Source organism: Plecotus auritus (assembly GCF_963455305.1).
Source record: "Plecotus auritus genome assembly, chromosome: 2".
Classification (NCBI taxonomy): domain Eukaryota; kingdom Metazoa; phylum Chordata; class Mammalia; order Chiroptera; family Vespertilionidae; genus Plecotus; species Plecotus auritus.
In genome coordinates, this window is record NC_137771.1 from 80,488,763 (window position 1) to 80,515,908 (window position 27,146).

Sequence of the window (27,146 nt, forward strand, 5' to 3'; positions counted from 1 at the left end):
CTTTCTGAAACAGATAACACTAGAAAGCTAGAAGCCATGTTGTCTGGGGTAGAGCTCCAAATACCTACTTGGTGTCCCCAGTAACAGGCAGATGACTGTATGAGAATAACTTGCACTCCCTAATTTTCATCCATGCACATATAAAACAAAACAAGCTAAATTTTCACTGAGTTTTGATTAAGGTAAGGTGGGCAACTTTCTTATCATGTTAATGTGCTTTTGTTAATCAATTGACTAGAGGCCTGGCGCATGAAATTCATGCGTGGGTATGGTCCTTAGGCCTAGCCCAGCCTTGAGCAAACTATGGCCCGTGGGCCGGATCTGGCTGTTCTATCCAGTTCTCTTGCTCTCCCCTCTGCTCCTTTACTTTGAATTTATATTAGTTCACACAAACACTCCATCCATGCTTTTGTTCCGGCCCTCCGGTCCAGTTCAAGAACCCATTATGGCCCTCGAGTCAAAAAGTTTGCCCACCCCTGGATCAGGGCCATCTTCCCCGGCTATTGGCAGCAGCCTCCCCCCCCCCCCCCACCGCCTCCCGCCGCCACCACCCACCCGGATTCCCAGTTTGCCATCAGGTGATTGGAGCCTGACAGCCGGGGGGAAGGACCTAGAGGTCAGCTGTTCTGCCCGCTCACTGGCCCCACCCCCACTGCGGGTCACCCTCTGTGTGTGGGGTGACCGGCGGGGGTGGGGGGACCTTGGCCTGGCACTGCCCGCATCCCCCACCACCCACCCCCAGGTCCCAGTTCACTATTGGGCAATCAGAGACTGCAGGCCGTGGGGAGGGACCAAGAGGTTGGCCATTCCGCCTGCTCACCAGTCCCACCCCCTGCTGCCACCCACCCCGGTTCCCTGTTCACCATTGGGTGATGGGAGCCTGACAGCCGGGGGGGAGGGACCAAAAGGTCAGCCATTCCCACCCATTTGCTGGCCCCACCTCTGCCACGGGTCACCCTCTGTGTGTGGGGCGACCAGCGGGGCAGGGGCCTTGGCCTGGCACCGCCCTCATCCCCCACCAACCACTCCCAGGTCCCCGTTAGCCATTGGGTGATGGGAGCCTGCTGGCCAGGGAAAGGGACTGAGAGGTGGTCAGTGCACCTCATAGAGACTGGTCAAGTGGTCGTTCTGGTGGTTCTGCAGTTATGGTTGCCTGACTTTTATTATATAGGATAGGATAGTTTCTTATGTGGTGAGCTCCCTATGGAGAGGCTGCATCATGTGCTGGTTGCACACTGGTAACATCTAACAAGGAAACAATGAACACTTATAACCAGATAGTCCCAGACTCTCAGAATTAAAGACACCCTGCCTTCCACTTAGGTGATCGAAAGCCCATTGATGGCTTCTCTGGTTGCTTTGTTAGAAATATTCTCAACTGATTATATATCTGAGCCATCACTTAGGAACTGCCAATAGGTTTAACATCTTTAAATTGTGTAAAATTAAAATTTTTTCAAGAATTTCCAATCATAAGCCATTATTTGGTTTTCTACAGGGCAAAGATTTTTAATTCTACTTTCCAGATAATTTGAGACTCAAAGAAATTATATGATTTACCCAGGTGGGCATGATTTATACCTAAGACTAGAACTTACACATTCTGAATGCTAAGCCAGTGTTTTCTCAAAAATTGTATATTACAAATTATATATATGTGCATATATATATGTATATTTGTATGTCTCTATATAGAGACCTAGTATAGCTAAAATACTTAAATGCTGTTGAATATATATATATATATAAAATGGAGGAATATGCAAATTTGTCCAGGATGCCATCACATCACAACCTTTCACAAGGTGGCCATGGCTGCGGGGCCTCGGGGTGGCACTCCGGGTCTAAGCGCGATTTTGTCCCGCCCAGGCAGACTCCCCCGCAGCCCACAGCCAAATCCCAACACGGACCTGGGGATTACTAAACTTTACTAGAGCTGCTCCCACACCCCCACCCCCTGCCCCAGGACCGCACTGCCCACAGCAGGGCGCCCCGGCAGCATCCTGACAGGTGGGCAGCCCGGGAGAGCCAAGTGGGGCAGGGCTGCAGGGAGCTACGGAGGGGCGGGGCCACTAGAGCCAAGCTCCCGGGGCCTGGAGTGCTGCGGCAATCGGCAAAGTGGCCGGCCAGGAGGCAGGTGGCCCAAGGGGCGCAGAGTGGCGCCAAGGTGGGGTGCACTGGAGGGTGCTTGGGCCAGGGCAGGGGTTGGTGGGCAAGGATCTGCAGTGGCCCCAAGATGCAGGTCGGCCCGATGGGAAACAAGAGGTGATGACTGCCGGCATGGAAGGACACCAGGGCAGAGGGGTGCGGACCCGCAGCCCTGAGGCAGGGGTTGAGGGCAGCGCCACCTCAGTGGAGGTGCACCACACTGCCGGGTACCCCACTGCGGCGGTTTGGCGAAGCTCCCAGTGCTAACCGGGCCTCGCCGCGGCCTGTGCACTTGAGAGGCTGCAACTCCTGCTCCCGCCTTGGCCCAAAAGCAAGCCCCCTCCTGATCTGCCCCCAGTTTCTGCCCCACCCCATGATGGCATATGCCTGCATGGTGATTGTGAAGCCTATCTCCTGCTCCCCAGAACGGGGGAGGGTAGTAAAGAATGGGGGCAGGGGTCCGGGAGAGGAAAGAATGTGGAGCATCCATGATGAAGAGGTGCTTGAGAACGAGGCTCAGAAGCCTCATGGGGAGGTTTGTTCTGTTTGCCCCACAGCTGTCCCTTAGGAAAGGCAGAGAGCGCAGTTGTGAGGGCTCCCTGCACGCTGAGTGCAGTTCCACAGCCAACTGGAATTGGCCTCAGTTTCCTGGTCTGTAATATGGATTAAGCATGTCCCAGTGACTTCTCTGAGCTTTGAGGGCCAATTGAAATACTATATAAAGAAAATGAGGGAAGAAGTGAGAAAGGAAAGGAAGGGCGAGCAACACAAAAGGAAGATTGGAAGGAACCCATTGTCACTTAAATAGGGAATGTAGTCAATAGTGTTGTAATGATGGTATGATGCCAGGTGGGTACTGGAAATATTGGGGAACACTTTGTAAAGTATATGATTGTCTAACCACTATTTTGTAACTAATATAAAACCTGAAACCAATACAGAATAATATTGAATGTAAAGAAATGAAAATAAGAGTGCAATTTTTATAAATTTCGAAGTTTAAATAAAGGCTGTAAAGGAAGGAAGGGGGAGAATAAAAATAGTGTTTTTCATTTTACCACTTTATTGTCTTTTCAGTACATGAAAAAGAAAGTTGTCTTTATATGGTGCTTTTATACTTTTCTAAGTCATTATCTCATTTGATGTTCAGGGCAACTTAAAGACAAGATAATTATTCCCTCCACTATTCAAAGAAAGGAAATCTTGGTGTCTGGCCCCAGTGATTCAATCATCAAGCCCTTATTGTAAAGCAAGGTTAGTGAAATTTTCTGTGAAGGGTCATATCTATACTAATAAAAACCTTGGGGATGATCAGGCTGGCAGGGAAGGGAAGTTGGGGGCGATCAGGCTGGCAGGGGAGCAGTTAGGCGTCAATCAGACTGGCAGGTGAGCAGTTAGGGGGCAATCAGGCTGGCAGGCAGGTGAGTGGTTTAGGAGCCAGTGGTTCCGGATTGTGAGAGGGATGTCCAACTGCTGGTTTAGGCCTGATTCCACAGGGATCGGGCCTAAACCAGCAGTCGGACATCCCCTGAAGGGTCTGAGATTGGAGAGGGTGCAGGCCGGGTGAAGGCTGGGCTGAGGGACACCCTCTATGCACGAATTTCGTGCACCAGGCCACTAGTGTGTGTGTATATATATATATATATATATATATATATATATACACACACACACACACACACACACACACACACTTACACACAATTGATTTAAAATTAGAGGGTTACTTGGAGTTGTCCTATCTAAAAGTTCCTAAAACCTATTCATGGGTAATATGTAGCATGATTATATAAGTTATTATCCAAAATAAATCACTTTTAAGAATAAGCTATCAATAATTTCTTTAGAAAAACTGTGTAAACTAGGAATTTCTTTGACAAGAAAGAACTTATATTCAACCAGGTAATGGATGAAAATGATATGGCAGAGCTTGGAATTTATTAGGAGATAAGAGACTGGAGGAAAAAGAATAGGATATACCCAGAAACATCAGATAAATTTTCTCTGAGCATGAGATGCTTAAGTAAAAGTGCAAGAAATAAGGATAAAAATAAACTATTAAACTTATGTAAGTAATATTCAAGAAAAAATAATGTTCATGTAAAATTGTCTTTTTGGCAACAAAGAAAATATGAACTTTATTTTTATCATATTATTTCTTTGATATTTATTTATTTATTTATTTATTTATTTATTTATTTATTTTGTATTAAGAAGAAGCAAATCCTTGAGCTTGAGGGAGAGAATAAGGGGAACACACTTTGGGGGAAGATTTTCCATAGGGACCTGTCTTTCTCCCCATCTCCTTTCCTCTCCTTTGTTCATTTCACACTATCTGTCGCTTATTTTCAACAATTATGGTGTGTGCCATATTCCTAATATTAGAAAGATATCAAGGCTTCAAAGATCACTCAGGCAGCTCACCATCTAATGAAGGACACAATAAGAAGACAATAAGGTTTAGTAAGTGCAAAGTCAGAGTTTACTGTGATATGCTTAGGAAATGTATGACTTAAGAGATTAGTAAAGACTTTCTAGGGAAAAAGAATTTTTGAACAACCCTAATAAAGAGTCTGACCTCAAATTTTTGATGCTTGACTACTGACAGCTCTTAAGCCACATCCCTCTTTCATTTCCTTCTGACTCACATCTGTAAAAACTGATAAGAAATCCCATATGCTCCCTTCTTTGGTACCTGTGGGATTTTCTTTCTTTCTTTTTAAACTAAAAAGCAGAACTGTTTTTTATTTGGGTGAAATTTGGTTATCCTTATATTCAAAATTTATTTTATTTATTTTTTTTTACATTTAATACTATTTTGTATTAGTTTCAGATATACAGCATAGTGGTTAATCATACACTTTACAAAGTGTTGCCTTGATATTTCAAGTACCCACTTGGCACTATACATAGTTATTATAATATTATTGACTATGTTCTCTATGCTGTACTTTACTATTGACTATTCAGTAACAACCAATCTGTACTTCTTAATCCCTTCATCTTTTGCACCCAGTCCCCCAACCCCTCTCCCCTCTGGTACCTGTGGGATTTTCAAATCACACAAGCTTCTGCCCATGAAAGAGTACCCTTACCCTAGTCCCACTGTTTAACCACAATAAAAATCCCAAAGGAATCTTTTTTCTCTGCCTTCTAGACAATTTTCTGACCAACTTTGGAAGGCTGCCCTGCTATCTCCAGAAAGCCTTCTTATGAGAGTCATAAACCTTTTCATACCCGTGGTGAGTGTGTGGCATCATCAGTCTCAAAATCTAAGCACAGTTTTGGAAAGGGATCCATTTATGTCTGCAGAGTGGACACAACAATAGCTTTATTGAGGCATAATTTTCATACTACAAAATGTACTCATGTTAAGGGTATAATTAATTGATATATAGTAAATTTACAAAGTTGTGAAACCATCTCCAAATAGAATTTTAGAATATTTTCATCACCCAATGTGATCCATTCTACCTGTTTGCCTCCAATCCCTTCTCCCACTCCAGTCCAGGCAACCACTAATCTGCTTTCTGTATGTATAGATTTAGTTTTTCTGGACATTTCATGTGAATAGATTCATGTAAAAGTAGTCTGTTTATGTCCAGCTATTTTTACTTAGCGTAATGTTTTGGAGATTATCCTATGGTGTTATACACATACTTTAGTCACACTTCCCAGTAATTTATTCCTTGTTATTACTAAATAGTATTCAGTGATATTTTGTTTATTCATTCAGTAGTTGTTGGACATTTATATTGTTCCTATTTTTTGTTATTATGAATAGTGCTGCTCTGAATATTTATATACAAGTCTTTGGTAAATTTATAGTAAATTTATGTTTAACTTTATAAGAAACTGCCCAACTGTTCCCAAAGTGGCTACACCATTGTACATTCCTATTAGCAATGTTATCAGTATTCCCATTCCTCTACATTTTGGCCAACATTTATTAGTCTGTATTTTGGGTTATGGCTATCTAGTAGGTATAAAATGATATCTAGCTGTGGTTTTAATTAGCATTTTTTCAATGATTAATAATATTGAACATCTGTCATGTGCTTATTAGCAACTAAAATGTCTTCTTTGGTGAAAGATCTATTCAAATCTTATACCTGCTTTTAACTGAATTGTTTGTATTATTGTTGAATTGTAAATGTTCTTTATATATACTTGATACAAGTTCTTTGTCAGATGTATAATATACAAATACTCTCTACTTAACGCTTTAGTTCAGTCATTGTATTTTAAGCTGAAGAGTTTCTGTTTAGTCTTTTTCCTCTCGATGATTTCTTTTTTGTTGTTGTTGAATTTCTCATTTGTTCAAGCATTGTATTCCTAATTTCAGTTAGTTATCTATCTGTGTATTCTTGTAGTTTGCTGAACTTCTTTAAGAGGATCATTCTAAATTGTGCATAGATTTGCATTTCTTTAGGATCAGTTACAGGAACTTTATTAGTTTCCTTTGGTGCTGTTAAGTGTACCCAATTCTTCATGATCCTTGTATCCTTGTTAGAATCTGCACATTTGAGGAAGTGATCTCCTTTTACAGAATTTACAAGTTCTCTTCAGCAGGGAAAGACATTCACCATTCAGCTCAGTTCACTGTACTGGAAGGGTCAGCTGGTAACATCCATGGATTGGTATGCTTGTTATCATGGGCTAAATCCAACTCTCAGCCCTCTCAAAGATCATTTCTATTCACTGTCTTTTCCTATGTGTCTGAGTCACATTTCACAGTTTATTTGCCTGTATTGTAATCTTCTTTCCAAAACTGCACGTTTTATAGAAGATATTACAAAAATTCTAAGTTCTTATTCATGCTGGTGGGTTTTTTTTTTTTAATTTTATTTTTTTTATTTTTTTGGTTGTTGCTTTTTTTCTTTCTTACTTGTTTCCTTGTTGAATGACTTGCTTAGAATAATTCTATGGAACCTGTTTCCTCACAGAGTATAGCCGCTGATGTATCTGCTTAGATACTTTAAGTAGTTGTCTTTATTTTTTATCCTAGCTTTGTTGTCATCACCCTTGGGTCTATCTATCAGAGTGGTCAGTTAATTATTTTTGCAGGTTGTGCTTAATACTTTAGTCGGTAAAGCTTCTACCTTTACCAAAGGGCTGTGTGTGGGTTGGGCACCACATTTAAGGGTAATAAATTCCAGTCTTCTTCCCAGCTATTATTCTCTGCCAAGTGTTCTCGTGTCCGCTACACATGCATGTCAATCTCACATTTCAGGACACTCATTCTCGCAGTTGTGTGGTGTGGTTTGAGAGAAGGATGTATGGATTCAAGCTAATGTGACTACTGAAGAGATTTATTCTAGAAATAAAAAAGAACTCCTTTGCAAGGCCACAGGACCACAACTATGCATAACTTCAAGAGTCATAATCTACATATTTGTCTGTAAAGTCTATATAAGAACATGGGCTCTGTGAATGGGAGCCCCTAAAGTTGTACAACTGGCAACATATGTGGTGTTATGTAGTGGCTCTAAAGGGACAGTTCAGCGCAGTAATGGAAATGAAAAGGAGCATACATTGTCATGTCTTAACAACTAAAGTGCAGTATAGAGGACAAAGTGTATAAAGGATTTAAAATCAATTGTTCTCAAGAGAATTGGCCCGAATATTTTTTATGTGTTTGAAGTATTGATCTATCTTTATTATTTAGTGGTAGGAAAAAAAGCACTTTTCACCTTTTCCAAAGACAATAGGCAAATTAGAAATGGCTATGGCAGTAGTGTTTATATTGAATTTAATACAATGTTTCCTGACTCTTCATAAATAATAAACTCAAATCCAAAAGGTGAATATCCTTTCCTAGATATCTTTAAGAAAAATTTAGATAGATAGCTTTCTCCATCTGTTTAAGCAAACAGCTGGAGTTTCTAAGTCATTATTTTTTCCCTTATATCTTATTCTGGTACATACAATATAATAATACAATATTATATGTTTCCTTGATATTGGAGAAAGGGGTGACTAGAGTGTCCAGTTTATTTTTTTATTTATAGTCACTTATTATTAACTATATCTATTTATATATAAAAGGCTAAGTGACCGACTGTACGTCTGTCCGACCGTCTGACTCACTGATCGGCTGGTACATATGGCGTGCACCAGCAATTTTAAAAATAAACGTTGACTCGCGCATGCACTATACAGATAAAGCTCTTACACTTATTTGAGTGATGATCCCATGGATTCAGCAGATATTGCCAAAAAAGAAAATTTTCCCATTGAATTTCTTAATACTATTACTCCATCAGGAATGCCGTGTCTTAAATTAAAATTGAAAGTAGGTGCAATCATCATGCTACTGAGAAATCTTAATAGTAAATGGGGTCTTTGTAATGGTACTATGTTTATTATCAAAAGATTGCAACGTAACATAATCGAAGCTGAAGTATTAATAGGATCTGCGGAAGGAGAGGTTGTTCTGATTCCAAGAATTGATTTGTTCCATCTGACATTGGCCTCACATTTAAATTAATTCAAAGACAATTTCCCATGATGCCAGCATTTGCATTGACTATTAATAAATCACAAGGACAAACTTTAGATAGAGTAGGAATAGTCCTGCCTGAACCTGTTTTAGGACTTGGTCAGTTATATGTTGCTTTCTCTTGAGTTTGAAGAGCGTGTGATGTTAAAGTTAAAGTTGTAAATATTTCATCACAAGGGAAATTAGTCAAGCACCCTGAAAGTGTTTTTACTCTTAATGTGGTGTACAGGGAGATATTAGAATAAGTTTAATCAATTTATCAGTCATTGTTTGCATCAATGTTGTTTTTATATAATGTTTTTGTTGTTTTTATATCATGTTGTTATTGTTTATTAATCAATTTATATATTACTTTCCTATACATTTTACTAATTTTCTTTCATCTTTGACACTTCTATTATAGACAAAGTGAATAACCATATTAAAATATTTTGTATTTTAATTTTATAATACTATGTTATATATACTATTTTGACATGTAATTACCACATGAATCTTTCTTCTAATTAATTTTTTTTCAATGTGCATGAATCTGTGCACCAGGCCACTCATTTTATAAAGGGGGAAAATGACTGGACTTGGAATCAGGTACTTCACCTAGTTTTGACTGACTAAGCAGCTCCCTTATTTTGCTCACCTGTAAAACAAGAGAGTTAAGTCATAATTTCTAATTTTTTTTTTTAGCTGCAGATGTAAAGCTCCCATGAATCATAGACACATCATTGTATTGGCTTGGTTTTCTCTTAAAACAATGCAAAGTTCTTCTTTCGGTAATGGTGGATTAGAAAATTATGCCCAACACTGCTAAGACTAAGCAGAAGACCTGGACAAATTACATCTTACTGATGTGTAAAAAGCTAACATTAAAGGAGGAATTACAAAGCCAAAACCAGGGAGAAGAATGAAAGCTGGAGAAAAGAGCCTTGTTTCAGAGTTCCCTTTCTCCCAAAGCCACCTACCTATTCCAAAATTACTGGTGGAGAGTCTAGGAAGCTTAACTGAATTTTTGATGACTTGCAGATCTGGAAAGACAAACTGAAGTCACAAGCTCACCAAGGAAAACAGAGTGCTATAAATAAATATTCCTCGCCGAAACCGGTTTGGCTCAGTGGATAGAGCATCGGCCTGCAGACTGAAAGGTCCCGGGTTCGATTCCAGTCAAGGGCATGTACCTTGGTTGCGGGGCATATCCCCAGTGGGAGGTGTGCAGGAGGCAGCTGATCGATGTTTCTCTCTCATCGATGTTTCTAGCTCTCTATCCCTCTCCCTTCCTCTCTGTGAAATATCAATAAAATATATTTAAAATAAATAAATAAATAAATAAATAAATATTCCTCTCTGCTTGCAGAAAGCAAATATAAATTGCCCATAAAGGAAACTATGATTCTAGGTTTCAAGTTGTCTTAAGTTGTTTTTTATAAGAGTACAATGTCATGCAGTCAATTTAAAACAACCAGGAATACAAGGACACCAGAAAACATGATTGAGGTTGAATATCAAGAGAAAAAACAGAAAGTAGAGAGCATCCAGATAATAGAGTTTTTAGACAGGAATTTAAAGATATCTATGCTTAATATGTTCAAAGTTTAGATTAAGGATTTCTGCAGAACCCTGGAAAATATCTGAAAAGAGAAATTGAATAGAATGCTAGTACTTTAAAAAGAATGACACATATAATTTAATGAGGATATATTGAAGGAGGAGAGAAATAGTATCCTGGAAAATATGACAGGGGAAAAAAATTCCAGATTGAAGTAAGAAGAGAATGAAGGTGGAGTATAAGAAAAAGGGAGGAAACAGTGAAAAGACCTAAAATACATGTGACTTCAGTACTAGAGTAGGGGAGAAGGAAGATGTGTTAGGAGCAATAATACAAGAGAGAATGGGTGAAAATTTTTCAAAGCCGATAAAATATATTAAGCCCCAAATTTTAAAAATTTATAAACTCCAGTAATGGAATTATAAAGAACATCACACTTAGAGCATCAAAACAAAACTACTGAAACCAAAATCATAGAGAACCTCAGAGGCAGACAGAGGGGAAAAATCACCTTCATTAAAGCAACAATTACCCTGACAGTTGCCTTCTCTAAAGAAATAATGAAAGCAGGAATACAAAGGAATATAGCATCAAACTAATGAGAAAAACAACTATCAACCTAAAATTCCATATCCATGAAAATATCTTTCAAAACTGAAAATAATAATAAAGACATTTCCGGGGTCTCTTCAAAATGGTAAGAACTTTTCACTAAAAGATATTTAATGGAAATTATAAAGAACACTTTTTAGGAAGAAATAAAGTGATCCTTGAAGAAACTTGGGGTTTCAAAAGGAATGTAGTGCTCACTATGGAGAGCATTATGGAGATTCCTCAAAAAACTGAAATTAGAACTATCATGTGGTCTAGCAATGCTACTTCTTGGCATTCATACAAAAGAATTGAAATCAGGATCTCAAAGAAATATTATTAGCATGCTTATGTTTACTGCAAAATTAGTCACAATAGCCCACATGTTACAACAACCTAAATGTCCACTGGCAGAGGAATGAATATAGCAAATGTGCTGTACACATATAGTGAAATACTATTCAGCCTAAAAAAAAATCTGCACTATGCAACAATATGGCTGGATCTTGTGGATATTATGCTAAGTGAAATAATCCAGACACAGAAAAGCAAGTACTGCATTATGTCACTTACTTAAGGTATCTAAAATAGTCAAATTCATAATATCAAAGACTGGAAAGGTGATTATAAGGGTTGGGAAGGGAGGGAAAATGGAGAGTTTTTCAATAGCATAAAGTTTCCATTAAGTAAGATGAATAAGCTCTGGAAGTCTGCTGTACAACATTTATACATTGTCAACAGTAATGTAGTTACTGTACACTTAAAATTTGTGAATAGGATAGATCTCATGGTAAGTGTCCTATCACAATGAAATTTAACAAATATATGCCAATACAGATAGATAGATAGATAATAAATAAATAAATAAATAAATAAATAGGAAGGAATGGAGAGAAACAGAAAAGGTAAGAATGCAGCTGAATCTGAATTGGTGTTGCCTATGTAAGAATAATAATGTCTTGTGGGATTTTAAAATCTGGAATTAAAATACATAATAGCAATAGCATATATGACTGGAGGGGAATAGATGGGATTAAATGTACTTAGGACTTTATATTTTCTGAAAAGAAGTAGGAGTACGGATTTATATCATGTTTTCCTATGGCAAAGAAGCCTTTTGTAATCTCCAGGAAATAATGTTTTAACTCAGAAATTTGTTAAGTAAATTTAAGTGAAAATGTTTCTCTAAGTCTAATAGACTTGTGCCAATTTTAAATTTTGATAAATTTCTTCACCAGGTAATGTTACATGTGAAAAAAGACAAAATTGGCCTTTCAAGAAAAACAGTACAAAGAATCCTGCAAAAGCTCAAATTCAAATTTATATTTATTTATCTGCTTAGAGGAGTTTACCTGAAAGTGATTTTGAACAAGAGAATATTCCTTGTTTTAAGGTTGGAAGTTTTAGAAATGACACAGCCATTTTTAATCTATTGTTGGCTGAGGTGTATAAAGGCATAAATCCAATCACTCTAATTCTAAAGTAGTGCATATGAACTAATTCTTTTAATAGTCAATTTGCTTGAAAGGCTGTGAGTCATTTCCTGAGTTTGGCTATTATTTTTCACATTAATATGAAGGCAGGTACAAAAGAGAGAATGGGAAGAGAAAGGGATAAAGTGACGTGGCCTAGATTAAACAGTCTGGACATAAGATCACTGAAGGTAGGAATCAGTATCTATGTGCATTTTCAGTACCTGAAAGGAGCTAGCTGTTTTGTAGAGGAAAGGATGCTACTTGGGTGAGGGATGTCATCCTGGTCTGACATTTACTGGGCTTGTGACCTTTGGCAGGCCACTTTGTAATTCTGTTGATTTGCTGTAATATGGGCAAAACAATTTGTTGTATAAAGAGAAAATAACATAGTACAGGACATCATTCTTATTTCAAAATAGCTATCACACAATTCAAATCATTAGCATTTATCAATGGTTACAAAGTGCTGGACAAATTTATAGTAAGCATGAAAACAAAACTAAGGCCATGTACATTTGGGTTAAAAGCCGTTGCTTAAACAGTTAAAGAAAAAAATTTAGATTTTCATAGTGAATGGGACTTGATAAGAATTTTAATTTTGTCATGTATTTCATACTGATAATACAAAAACTAATTTTCATACTTTAAATTTATTTTTCTTTCATTGAGTATTAAATGTGGTGTCTGCTTTACTCTGTTTCTTGTAATAATTACACAGAATATGCAAAAACAGAATGCTAGAATGACCAGATTCTCAAAAACCTGTTAAATTGATTAATCTTGAAATTTATTTATGAGCAAAGCATATACTATTACAGAACAATTAAAATAAATATATGTATTTGGATGAGTTTGAGTTTTATGCTTAAGATGATGGACAACAAAATTTTCTTACCTATTTCTAAATAAGTGTAGAGAAAATTGTGTGTGAGAATGTTAACTGTAGATTTTTTAAGAAAGATAAAGTTGTAAAGCGCTGAGTTAGTGATGATATTGGAGTTTCCAAAATACCTCTTATTCCAGTCTCTGGAGTTTATGTGGGGAATTGTGAAAATATCTGATGTTCATATCTGATGGAATTTTATTTAGAAAATCAGATTTTGTTGACTGGGAATAAGCTGAAGACCAGGATGAGAGGAATGCCAGACACCTGTCAGTAACTACTATCATCATTCAGGAGGACTTAAAAAAACAAGTTAGGTGCCAATGCCCATAAAAATAATGTTAAAATTATTATTATGAAAAAAATAAACTTGATGAGGTAATTTCCTTAGTAATGTCATAGAAAAATGTGTATTGTTTAATAGTTTGTGATACCACAACATATACTTAGACCTTAATAATACATTGATCATCATTAAATAAGTAACATAGTTATATTTTTGGAGAGAGATTTCAAGAGACAGATGAAACCCTGATTATGGTTTTAGAGCGTTTATGAAATCTTGAATCAACAATAACAAATAATCACTGTAGCTACTTAGCAGACTCAAAATACTGCTAAGCTTCTAAGAAATGATTTTCTTAGTTTGAATACCTTTTACTCTCTTTGTAGGCCTTCTCCCTACTCAGCCCCAGCTTTTTCTCTGAGCTCTCTCCACCACCTCTCCTCCCCATTAGTCATTTGTACCCTACCTCCTCTCAGCTATACCTGCTTCCAACTCTCACCACTCCTCCCACTACTTTTTAAGCCAAAATATTTATATTCTGAATCAGACTAATGTGATGGTCAGTGGATATCATAGAATTCTCTGGACCTGTCACATAGTCTTATCTTCTAAATTACTCAATTAATTTCAACTTGTTACCTGGATTAGCTTGTGTATATCTTGCTACAAACCAACAACAACAACAACAACAACAACAAAAACTAGCAAAACATTTTTTCTTTTTGATTCTTTTTTTTTTTAAATAAATCTTTATTCAGATTATTACAATTGTTTCTCCTTTTTCCCCCCATAGCTCCCCTCCACCCGGTTCCCACCCCACCTTCTGCCCTTACCTCCCCCCCCCACTGTCCTCATCCATGGGTGTATGATTTTTGTCCAGTCTCTTCCTGAACCTTCCCATACCCCTTTCCCCTGAGAATTATCAGTACACTCCCTTTCTATGCCCCTGATTCTAATATATTCACCAGATTATTCTGTTCCTCAGGTTTTTAGTTCACTTGATTTTTAGGTTCACTTGTTGATAGATATGTATTTGTTGTTCATAATTTTTATCTTTACTTTTTTCTTCTTCCTCTTCTTTAAGAATACCTTCCAGCATTTCATATAATACTGGTTTGGCGGTGATGAACTCCTTTAGCTTTTTCTTATCTGTGAAGCTCTTTATCTGCCCTTCAATTCTGAATGATAGCTTTGCTGGGTAGAGTAATCTTGGTTGTAGGTTCTTGCTATTCATCACTTTGAAAATTTCTTGCCACTCCCATCTGGCCTGCATAGTTTCTGTTGAGAAATCAGCTGACAATCATATGGGTGCTCCCTTGTAGGTAATTAACTGTTTTTCTCTTGCTGCTTTTAAGATTCTCTCTTTGTCTTTTGCTCTTGGCATTTTAATTATGATGTGTCTTGGTGTGGTCCTCTTTGGATTCCTTTTGTTTGGGGTTCTGTGCGCTTCCTGGACTTGTAAGTCTATTTCTTTCACCGGGTGGGGGAAGTTTTCACTCATTATTTCTTCAAATAGGTTTTCAGTATCTTGCTCTCTCTCTTCTTCTGGCACCCCCATAATTCTGATGTTGGTATGCTTGAAGATGTCCCAGAGTCTTCTTACACTATCTTCAACTTATTGGATTTTTTTTTCTTTTTGCTTTTTCGGTTGAGTGTTTTTTGCTTCTTTGTATTTCAATTCTTTGACTTGATTCTTGTGTTCCTCTAGTCTGTTGTTGGGTCTCTGTATAATATTTTTTATTTCAGTCAGTGTATGTTTAATTTCTATTTGGTCCTTTTTCATATCTTCAAGGGTCTCATTATATCTATCGGCCTTTTCTAGGATATTCTTGAAAAGCCTTATAACCTTGGTTTTGAATTCTATATCCAGTCATTTGTTTTCCTCCATTTCTTTCATTTGTGATCTGTTTCTTTGATGCCGCATTTTCACTGCTTCCCTGAGTTGGTAGGGTAGATATGTGTGCTAGGTTTCCTATATGGCCCAGTGGGTCGGCCTCCCCAGTTAACCTGAGGTGGACACTCTTGGTTCACCCCTTTGTGGACTGTGTGTACAGCCTTGTTGTAGTTAAGTCTTGATTGTTGTTGGTATCACTGGGAGGAATTGACCTCCAGGCCAGTTGGCTGTAAGGATCAGCTGTGTCTACGCTGGGAGAAGTTCGGTGCTGGAGACAGCCTTATAGGATTAGACTTGCCAAATTGCAATAGCCTCTGTGCTCAGCTTGGATGGGGTGGAGTCTGAGGGAGAAGCAGACAGCCTTGGCTTCCAGTCAGCCTTGCCCTTGCACGCGCGCGCCTTCAGACCTCTGCCTTCCCCGGCTCCCGAGTCTCTGCCTGAGAGTCCAGATTCCCCCCACAAGAGTGTGGGTCCCCAGGGGCTCACCTGGAACTGGGGTTCAGTGCAGTCAGAACTGGAGCTCAGTGCAGTCAGGAGCTTCTGACTCCCTTCCACTAGGGAAAGCCTGTGCCAATCTCCGCAGCCTTTTTGCGCACTGGCATGCACGCGCCTCCAGACCTCTGCCTTCCCCGGCTCCCGAGTCTCCGCCAGAGAGTCCAGATTCCACCCACAAGAGCGTGGGTTTCCAGGGGCTCGCCTGGAACTGGGGTTCAGTGCAGTCAGAACTGGGGCTCAGTGCAGTCAGGAGCTTCCCACTCCCTTCTGCTAGGGAAAGCCTGTGGCAACCTCCGCAGCCTTTGTGCACACTGGCACGTGCCGAGGCTCCCCCGGGTCTCCCCTGGGTCTCCGAGTCTCCAGGTGCCTTTCTCTCTACCTGACAGTCCAGACTCCCCCTGTATGAGCCTGGGTCCAGGGGGTTTCGCCCGGGACTGGGGTTCAGTGCAGTCAGAACTGGGGTTCAGTGCAGTCGGGGGCTTCCTTCCCCCTTCCGCCAGAGAAAGTCAGCCAGGCTCTCAGCCACCCTTCCCTCTGCGCGCACAAAGACCCTTTGTCGTACCTCCAATTCTCTGTGAGCTTTTCTCTTTCCTTCTAGTTGTAGAATTTTCACTCAGCCAGCTTTCCTGTGGTTCTGGATGGTGTCCGTTCTGTCTTTTAGTTGTAGTTTAAAATTGTTGTGCGAGGCAGCAGTTTAGGTGCTTACCTATGCCACCATCTTGGTTTCTCTCCTCTTTTTGATTCTTCCTTCCCTTTTCCCTCCCTCCCTCTGTTCCTTTCTGGCTTACTTCCTCCTTTCCTTCTTTCCATTCTTTTTTGCTTCCTTCCTTCTATCCACTCTTCTCCCTACCTTCCTTTCTGCCTAAAATTAGACTGATAATTTTAGTATGTGTTAGTTTCCATTCTCAGTCCTTTACAAGTCTCCTCTTTTGAGTTTTATTCCCACCTGGGGCTCTGGATGAATATTAAAAGTCCCTAAAGTGTCTGCAGGAGAAAGCAGAGTGCTAATAGCTAAGTGACACTTATAGTGACAAAGCTGTTTATCATCTTTGCAGTGGAAGGACTGACTTCTATCACATACAAGATTCATACCAAGCTTTCATTGTTAATAGTAGTAATGTTTGAATAAAATGAACAAAATTCTTCATTTTTGTATTTGTTGGTATATTTTGTTTGGGTAAATAATATTGGGGAATAGACCACTGAAAAGAGAGCCAGAACATTTTAATAAGAGGAAGTGAAAGCTAATTGTAATTGCTTCTTTAGAAAAGAGAATAAAACTGATGATGGAGAAAGCCCTTCATGCAGAAAGGACTGATTTATAGTGGAACATGTGCTTCAGAACTATACTCCAGGAACACCGTGTGATTTATATTCCTTGGCATGGTGGGCATGTTATATCTCTGGCACAGATTCTTGGTGGAGGAAGGATTCTCTTTTTCAGTTTTAGGTATCCTACTTTCTTATCCTAATTAATGTCTAACAGCTTTTTCATGAAAAGACTAAAACAAAGCTAATTTTAGCTGGACAAGGATAACAGCCATTTATGGTTTGGCATTATAGTTGGCCAAAGAAAAGAGATTTAAAATGACTTCAAAAATGTTGTATGTTCCCCAAACATGTTTTTTTTTTTTTTTCTACATGAGGAGCAAAGCTACTATCTATGTGAAGTCAGCAAAAAACAAAGAACCTCTTTTTCTAGATTTCTAAATTAAGGAATTTACTTAATTATACCATTTGGTGTGTAGCTGAAGTTTTCAGAGTCATACCTTCTTCATAGGATTGTGTCAGTGTTTAAATGATTGAAAGCACATGAAATGCTTAGAACAATATGTGTGGCATAATAGTCACACAATCATATGTATAGTAATTCCATTTTGTTTCCTAATACTCAAGATATTTCTTTTAATACTCTCAAGTAGATAGCTATGTATCCTAGTGGTGTCTTGTTAATAAGATTAACTCTTTGAAAATATTTCATATTAATCTCCAAATAAATCTCTGTGATGCCAGATTTTGTTCTTGTGTGAAAACTATTACATCGAAATTCCAGTTTTTGTTCTACAAGTAACAAAAGAAGAAACCCAGCTACATGAAAGTTACCCAAATTCTTTCCTCCTGGTTCCCTAGATACTGGGGTAGACAGAACTAAAGATTTGCTGTTTTTCAGACTTTCTCTCTCTATCAGAGGTCTAATTAGGCCCAAGGATGTGATTGTCAGTGGTTCAATCAAGAAGAGGTCCAAGCCAACTCCAGAACCAAAGATGAAGTTGATGGAATACAACTTTCGAGGGGTCTCACTTTCCATTTGTTGCTAGCTTTCTCCATCCTGGCCTTATCCTCTTCTTACACTCAAGCCTTTGCAGCAGCTCATCTCTTGTCCCATTCTTGTCATCATAGTGGGGAGTAGAGTGAAAAACTAGCCTGAAAGATAGTGAGGCAGGTTCTAGTTTCATGTCCATTATTAACTATGTAAGTGATATTAAGGTAGTAAGATCTTAGGGTTTCTCTAGTCAGAGAGGCAAATGAGATTATTATTATTTTTTTTTTTTAGTTTCATTACATTTTGACATGATATAATACACTACTCTGTTAAGGGTTTATGTTATTTTCTTAGATATATTTGCATTTCAATCTAACTTCTATAGCCTGTCTAGCTACCTGGTTCTAAGGGGGTGCCTTGACCTTCGTGGTGGGGTTCAGGATCTGAAGGAGGGGCCGATACACAAATGAAAATGCTATACAAGAAATATGAATTTAGAAGGCATTGGGGGCCAGGTGGAGCCTCTTTCTTGAAGAGACACACCGACTTCTGGCCTGGCCCGCTATTTATTTACTTGAATACACATTTGCCCTTTAGCAGTGCATACAGGCATATCAAAGGTAAAGTTTGGTAAACAGGAAAAGGATTATCAGGTTAGGGAATTGCCTTGAGCCACTACTATCTCAACAGATGAGGTGCTTAGTGTCAGCCCTGCTAACGCCCAAGGTTCATCGTCCTTCCACTTTCCTTGGTGCACTGACAGTATTGGCAAGCAGTGGCTTCCCGCAATGGGAAAAGAATGTAACCATTTTCTGGCCTCTTAGATCCCCATTCCTATTTTTTGTTTTTTAATTAGTCAGAGGGCAGAGTAGTATTGGTTCTGTACACTGAAGGCAATTTATAATCGCATCAGAATCACTGGAGGAGATTTTAAAATCTGTCATTGTCCCACCATTGGTACTTAGTAGGTCTTAGGTTAGCTTAGGCAGAGGGGTGGTGGGAGGGCTGGTATTATTAAAAAAGAGTCATTCTGAGTAAGTTTTGTTGGGATGGGAATGGTGGGATGAGGACAAATATGTGATACCTTAATCAATAAAGAAATTAATTAAAAAAAAGAATAATTCTAAAGCTCACCCAGGGCTGAGAATCTTACTGGTTGTGTTAAACTGCCTTCCTCCTACCATCTACAGAAAACACCCATCTTATCCCCAGTCCTCTAGAAGTTAGATCCTGAAACAAGGAATTGGTGCTGACACTTTCCTTGAAGTTACAAGTCCAGGGCAGTGAAGTGTGAAGGCAAAACATAAGGAAAATATGATAAGATGGAATACCAATGTATTACCACTTTTATAACAAGCCATAGCAAGTCACTTGGGGTTGTTAATTCTGTACATGGGGATTCTGCAGAAGGTTTATAAGAAGAAACTTCACCCCAGAGTAACCCATAGGGTAGAAAAAGAAGAGGAAAGTTATTTTTCCAGCTCCCACCAATTTCCCATTTCTAACTGGCCAGTTTTTACCTCCTGAGGAGCTAACTCTATGTCTTTTGGGCTGTGTCATCTGGCCCTTCCATGACTTCTCCAGAAGTTGATCATTTTATTAAAATTCAATACTAGCAATGTGATCTGGCATGGAGGAGGGAGCATTGATAAGAAGATGAGATAGATAGAAAGAGAGAGGTGGGGGGGGGAGAGAGAGAGAGAGAGAGAGAGAGAGAGAGAGAGAGAGAGAGAGAGAGAGAGAGAGATATTAAGGGAATTTAAGAAGCCTAGAAAGATTTGTGCTTCAATTGTCCTAACGAAGTGTAAAAGCTGGTTCATTTACAATCCATGCATTAAAATCCACGAGAGATTTTCGGGAAACCCAACTCAAAGGAACATGGCAATTTCTTGGAAATTTCAACATATACATTTGGTGTTGGGTGTTATTATTAAGAGAGTTTGAATTGGAACTTAACCAAGAACAATTTCAAGGTCTAAAGTATCTGCCACAGAAGCAAAAATTTCAAGAAAATGCTACATTAAAAATGGGTCTGCTAGGGTTCATTTAACTTGTTCATGTACAGCTTGAAAGCTGTGTTTGAAATTTGTGCACACATGTAAATTGACATAGAGCTCTGGGTCATGGGTAAAACAGAGTCACTAAAAAAAATTGTAAACTCCATATCTCCTTCTTCCCCTTTAACTTGATTTGACCTTCTCTATTTTACTGCAGAGGAAACATACTTATTCCACTTGTGCATAATTTTAACCCCTGTGCTCTTATGATGAGGTCCAATCTTCACAGAAGTGATGACCCATGAATATTCTATACTTTTTCTCCCTTATCTGCTCCCCAGTTTAAAACATGGGTGGGCTAGAAAGTGAGTAGCTTGACACTAATGAAAACTTATGCCGTGGTAGTGGGATTGTAGAAGTTTATGAATGATAGATGTCTACCACATGCTCTGTGGAGGTAACTCAATATCCTCCACAAATTATGTGTTTTGCTATCTTATTTAACTATGCAGCTCATTGCTAACATCTCTCAAAAATACAGGGAGCAAAAAGGTAGCTAAATCTTTGTGACCATTAGAACTGTAATTCAAAGGCTTTATCTAAAAAGTGTGTTATAATAGCATAAAGATTAGGTAGAATTCTGTCAAAAGTAGTTCATGAATTGCAAAAGAATGGGTAATAGAAGAAGGAACTTCTGTCTTACTCCCTCTAGATATCTGTTTATTTTGCAATCAACAATGGGCTGGGGCATCTTTCTAAAATATTGTCCTGTGACTTCAAAATTTAATCTCACACTGGATTCATTTTATACACATTACACAGCCTATACTCCACTTAGCTGTCAGAATGAATCTCAACATTCTTGTGACTTCCCATCACTTTTGGAATAAAATCCAAAATCAAAGCCTCACAAAGCTCAAAATGACCTGGTCTTTGGCTGCCTCACAGATATGAATCTCCAGCTCCCTCCCGCCACTCTGCTCCAGCCACACTAGCCTCCAGAGGCAGGAATAAAGAACTTAAACTGGTGAACATGGAAAGAAGTATATGGTTTTGAGATTTATTTTGAACACAGAAGAGATAGGTCTTGCTGGTAGACTAAAGGTGAGAGTTAAAGAAAAAGAGGAATACAGAATTATTTTAGTTAATAAAGAACATATAATAGATGTTAGCTCCTTACTATGAGAACTATCAAACATTAATAATAACTGGACAAATTGTAACACGTGGATAATCCTTCGATTATATGTTAGATGCCTACACTAGGGTCAGAATTTGGTGACTCAGAAGTGCTCTGGTTTTATGGTTAACTGTACTGCTTATCTTTGAAAGAGCTCCCACTATTCAAGCACATAATTTACTTTAGCACCTTTAATACTTCTTGAAGTTGGTTCCAAGGCCATGGCCAAAGGAATCTCTTAGAGTATTCATTGTAAAATGCACACCAAACTCCTCTCCTGGAGATAAGACCTGAGAATCTTCATTTTGACAAGCTCCCATAATCCTTATAGATGCTAAGCTTGAAAATTACTGTTTCAATAGATTTCTTTAGAGCTAGGTACTATGTCGGGTTTATTAAAAGTTGAATTTGAGATACCTTCACTCCACCTTAACAGAGAAACTGAGACTCTCTCAGATGCTGAAGCTAATACACATTTAACTGAAAGACCTGGGTGATGAACAAGATTGAGTTCCATGTAGGAAGTGGGTCATTTTTCAGACCTCTCAGGAAGTGTGTACTTTGGCACCCGTACGTCTTTTGATTCATTGGGAGAAGACTACTCAGACCCAGACAGCTGCAGCTTCAGGAGGATAAACTATGCTCCCAGAAATTGTGTGGCAGGCTGCTCTCCACCCGCCTCTGCAACATGAATACTGTCTTACCAACTTTTATTTGTTCTTTTTGACAGGCTCCAGATAAAATACAATCTTAAGGCTTTCACAGAGCCATAGTAGAATGCCAGGTACTGAAAAGGGTAAAATTAAAAAAAAAAAAAAAAAGCAAGCATTCCTATTACCTAGTCTTCTTTCTTTTCCAAATTTCATTAAGGCCAGAGAATACTTTCAGAGTCTCTTTTTCATCATTTAAAAAATGGTTTAAATCCCCAATTTTAAATACAGGACAAATCTCTAGGCTTTACAGTCCCATAGAGGAGGGAGGGCATTGGCCACCCCCAGCTCAGTCCCCAACCACAAATTTAAATTCAATTTACCACATTCACATGAAAAGGGCTTGGATTTCTAAGCCCAGTGCTGGGAGTGACATGGAATACAAGATTGTGTAGCACGTTAAAGAACTTTCCTTTTATTAGCAGCTCCATAATCACATTAACTTAGACTGAAAATTTGAACTAATTCTTTCCCTAGAGACTTGAGCGATAATAATTGTAGAAATCTGTAAAAGAGGATAAGTACAATTCAATAATTATATTGATAAATAAAATGAAAATCAACTAATTGTGTCATTCACTCAGATGCTCCGCTTGGCTGTTGCTAGCTTTATGCTTCACTGCCTGCTAAACTTTTCTGTCACACTTCAATAAATTTAATTGTGCAGAATAAATGAGCTAATTTTTGAAGTCACAGGCTCTGTTTGCAAGATAAGGGTGGTGATTTATTGACCTCTTCTAGGTCTGTAGGAGCATCACCTCCTTCTCTACTGACAACTTGGCATCAGCCATTTTCCCCTTTGTTCAGTTTCCCTCACAGCTCTTACTAACTCCTATCCTAGCCTTCCCTCTTCTCTCTCAGCTTTTTTCTTGAAATCAATGAGTGCATATCTTAACAGTCTGGCCAGCCCTGCTTCCTGTTGGTTGCAGAAGAAAATTCTGTAGTTTCTGTAATAGCTCTTCATAGGGCGATTAATTATTTTCCCATTTTTGCTGCAATCTGAACCCTTCATTTAGTTTATTCAGTTGAAGCCCCAGGTTGTGAACATATACCTCTCAATGCCCCAAGGCAAAATCCAAGGCATCCGTAGGTGTGACATTGGTAATGGAGACAATAGTTTTCATTCTTGGACTTAAAAAGAGTTTCTTGTGACAGGAACACTGATCAAAGCTCCGGATAAAAGCCACTTTTAAGAAATAAGGCCACTTCCTGAATGTTGGGTTGAGACATGACAACATAAAATATAACCGTTCACAATTCCAAGAATTATTTGAATACGCAAAATAAAACCTGTAATGTAGAGAATATGCCTTAAACTAAATGTCCGAAGTAGCTTTTTTATACATTTTTTCTCCTGCATTGTGTCCCGTTTATTTAATGAGTGGTTATTTCCCATATTAGCCACATATTTTTAATAAACATCAAATAACTTGTATTATTTATGCTTTCTTACAATGTCCAGCTTTTAGTGCAATGCCTAAAATTAGTAGATGTTCAATAAAATAATTGTTGAATTAACATATTAATTGATTAATGAATAAATCACACAGGTATAAAGCTATCATATCAGATCATATGCTAGTGTTCATAATATATTTTAGCCTGTTCTGGTACAATTTAGAAAACATGTCATTTTGTACCAAAATATGGCATGCAGATCTCTAAGTAGTTGGGACAAGTTAGAGTTTATAAGAATTTACTAAAGAGAGAGTAGAAAAAATAACCATGTTTCTTAATAGAGCAAGTCTTGTCAATCATCACAAAGCATTTAAACATTGCACACAAAGAAAATGTGGCTCACACCAGAGGGTAGGCCTTTATGTAGTGGGAGAGTCCCACGGGCAGATATCTCTCAGAGGGGTCAGTCAACAATCAGCTCAGGCTGGACTTAGTTGTCCACCTCTTCTGGCACCAAGAAAAGTAATGGGACTATTAATTAGGATATTAGGGGTTCCTAGTACTATGGTTTGAATACTATGATTAGGGAAGTTTAAAGTTATAAATGTACAGCTGGGCAAAAAGGCTACTAAAATGTAAGTGTGTGTGTGTGTGTGTGTGTGTGTGTGTGTGTGTGTGTGTGTGTGTGAAATAGCTTGCTTTCTTGAAAATGAAGAAGACAAATACAATTTTTAAAACTTTATTTTAATTACCCTTTTATTTTCCAACTTTGTCTCCTCCAAACCAGTGTGATCTCTTAGTAGTCTGAGAACTGGGCTTGGGAGGGAAGAACTGGCTATAGTACCTTAATGAAGACATAGTCTGATGGCACTGTCCTGACACTCAGCAGTTCCTCTAGGAGAGAGTCTCCAGGTGTTTGCCTGCAGGAAGCCAGAAAGTCGATGCAAATCAGGACAAATTCCCCACAGGCAGAGAAAACTTCATTCATGGATGCTCTTGCTGTCAGTGTTATCATCTTTGTTGCCATAATAATCATTTATTAATAATGGCACTTTAAAAAATAGCCATTGAGTAGATGTTAGAGTTTAGTTATCTGGTATATCAGTTAAAGGCAGAGTCCCTCATAGTACTGAGTGTGCTCGATTTTCTTCATATGAGAATATCCATCTTAAACTTGACCTGGAAGAACCACTGGGTCTTGTCCATGTTACTCTCCTCATTCCTGCCAGAATGTTTATTGAATCCCTAACTAAAACATTTATGCTCTTGAACTTTTCCTCCTGAAAAAAAAAGAGGATTATTTGTTTTTTTCTCTAATGGACACAAAGGGGGATTACCATAGGAAATCCAGAGAAGATTTAGATGAGCTTGTGTTGAGTTAGAAGCAGGAAGCCCACTTAGCCAATTGCCTTCCTGGTGCCTGGCAATGAGGTGGGCATCAGACAGTGCCCTGGAGCCCTCATGTGCAAAGGAGAATTTGGCATTTGTTCTAAACCTTCCAGCCTTCAGCTGTGGAATTCTGTGAATCATTGCCTGTAGCAGTGACACTGATTTGTATCTGGGTACGAACTTAAATGAAAACATGAATTGAATTCATTAGTTGAGGAAGGAAACAGCCAAATTTAACAGGATGGGATTCCAGCAGGGTGTCGGGTTTTATGGGACTGTAGTGAAATACCTCATGGAAAGGTTTCCAGTTCATAAAACACTTTCAAAACCTGCTCAGCCCTTTTAAGTTGAGAGACATTATCATTTCTATCTAGAGAATTTCTGCAAAGTGAACTCTAATATCCTTTGGGCTGACTACACAAAGAATGGAAGAAAGAAGTGGAATAAACTTGGATTAGAGATTGCCTTCCCGAAAAGGTTTCCTTTAGGCAGAATTATCTGAGAAAAAAATGACATCAGAAAGTAGCATGTCAGCATACTTCTGCCAGTTCCATGTGGTTTGGCTTGTTTTCATTGGTATTTAATTAATTCAATAAATGTTTATTGAGATCCTATCATGCATGGGGTACTGTTCTAGGCATTGGGAGTACAGTGGTCAATCAAACATGGTGTATACATTCCAGGCAGAAAAAGAACAACAACAAATAAATGATCAGAATATATATTGTAAAATGTCAGGTAGTGACCCGCTATTCAGAAAGTAAAGCAGGAGAAAATGGATAGAGGGTGTGGGTTGACATTTTAGATAGCATGTTTTGCAAAAGTGCTGAGGTGCTGGCATTTGAGCAGAAGCTTAAATGAAGTGACCTGTATGTTGAATCCAGAAATGAATTTTATATATTTTTGAAAGGAGGTGGGTGAGAATAAGCTAGTAAAACTGTTAAGAAGTTATTTTGATTCAAAGATGCCCAGTTTAAGTAACCCTAAGACATGGCTCCCTTGTCTCCCCCCGTGTGACACTGTCAGTGACAATTTGGAGAGACCTCTGAATGTTTTCCTAGCGATTTTCTGGTGTGTGTGGCACAGTAACCAGAGTGTATACTGGCTTGACCTCTTTTTTAATTTCTAGTAAGAAGCAGAAGCTATGGGAATCCTATATAATAAAAGTGTAATATGCAAATCGACCGAATGGCAGAACGACCAGTTGGTAGGGTGCAGGGCCAGCGAGCAGGAGGTGCCAGGCCAGCCAAGGTGCATACCAGCGGGCAGAGGGAGGGAACTGCGATGGGGGGGAGGGGCGACCAGAGGTGGTGGAGAGGTGATGGGGGGGCGGGCCAGCACCATTCCCTGATTGGCCCGTCCGGTCACCTCCCGCAGAGGTAGGCCAGACTGCAGCTTAGGGGAGTGGGCCTAAGCCATCAGTAGGACATCCCCTGAGGACTCCAGGACTGTGAGAGGGCACAGGCTGGGCTGAGGGACCCACCCAATGCACAAATTTTTGTCCACTGGGCCTCTAGTTGGCATATAAAAATGTAGAAGGATTTCATACCTGTCAGCCTGAGCAGAAAATTTTAAAGAAAAGGAGGTGGGAGTCAGAAAAACAAGATATGAGAAAGAAGGGCACAACCCAAGTGAGTTCTCTTTACTGTTTTCTGTCTTTCTATGACTTTCTCACTACTCTGTTAAAAAGTACATATTTCTGCAAACTTCATTTTATTTTCCTTCAGCAGATCAATAAGGTTTATTAAAATGTCTTTCTCTTCCACAAGGTGCAAATTCCAAATTAGCACATTTGAAACTTTAATATAGCAATGGAGGTCTTAATGGAGCCAACATCAACATACAAACCAAGAAGTCCACACATGTAAAACACTTGCACAGAATGAAAGTGAGTATGAGAATGTTTGTCAAACTTACACTACAAATGATTTATGTAGGATTATAGAATGTGAAAAATACCCATTTATTTTAAAAGATAATACCATGATAATGATTGACTTGTACTTCAAAATTGCTGATTAGTTTAAATAGCAAGATATGTTACATGTTTAAAAGAGTTTTGTATCCTGGAAGTATTAATTGTATAAATTAATTCTCATTGCTAAGAAGAAAATTAGTAAGAGGCAGAACTTGCTTGTGCATTCATGTGTATTAATGTATTTTAGTGATACACTGCTACATGGGTCAGGGTATTTAGAAAACATCTAATGTGAACATCAAGCTCGAGAAAATGATGTTTTTAAATAACCAGTTTCTATTCAGGTACTGTTCTGCTATTGTAAGCTTTGCTGGTGAGCTCACCATTCTACATTTTCAGTTCTAGGTAAGGAAAGACAGCGGAGGTATAGAGCTGATGGTGAATGATGACATGGGAGGCATAATAATAATACTCTGG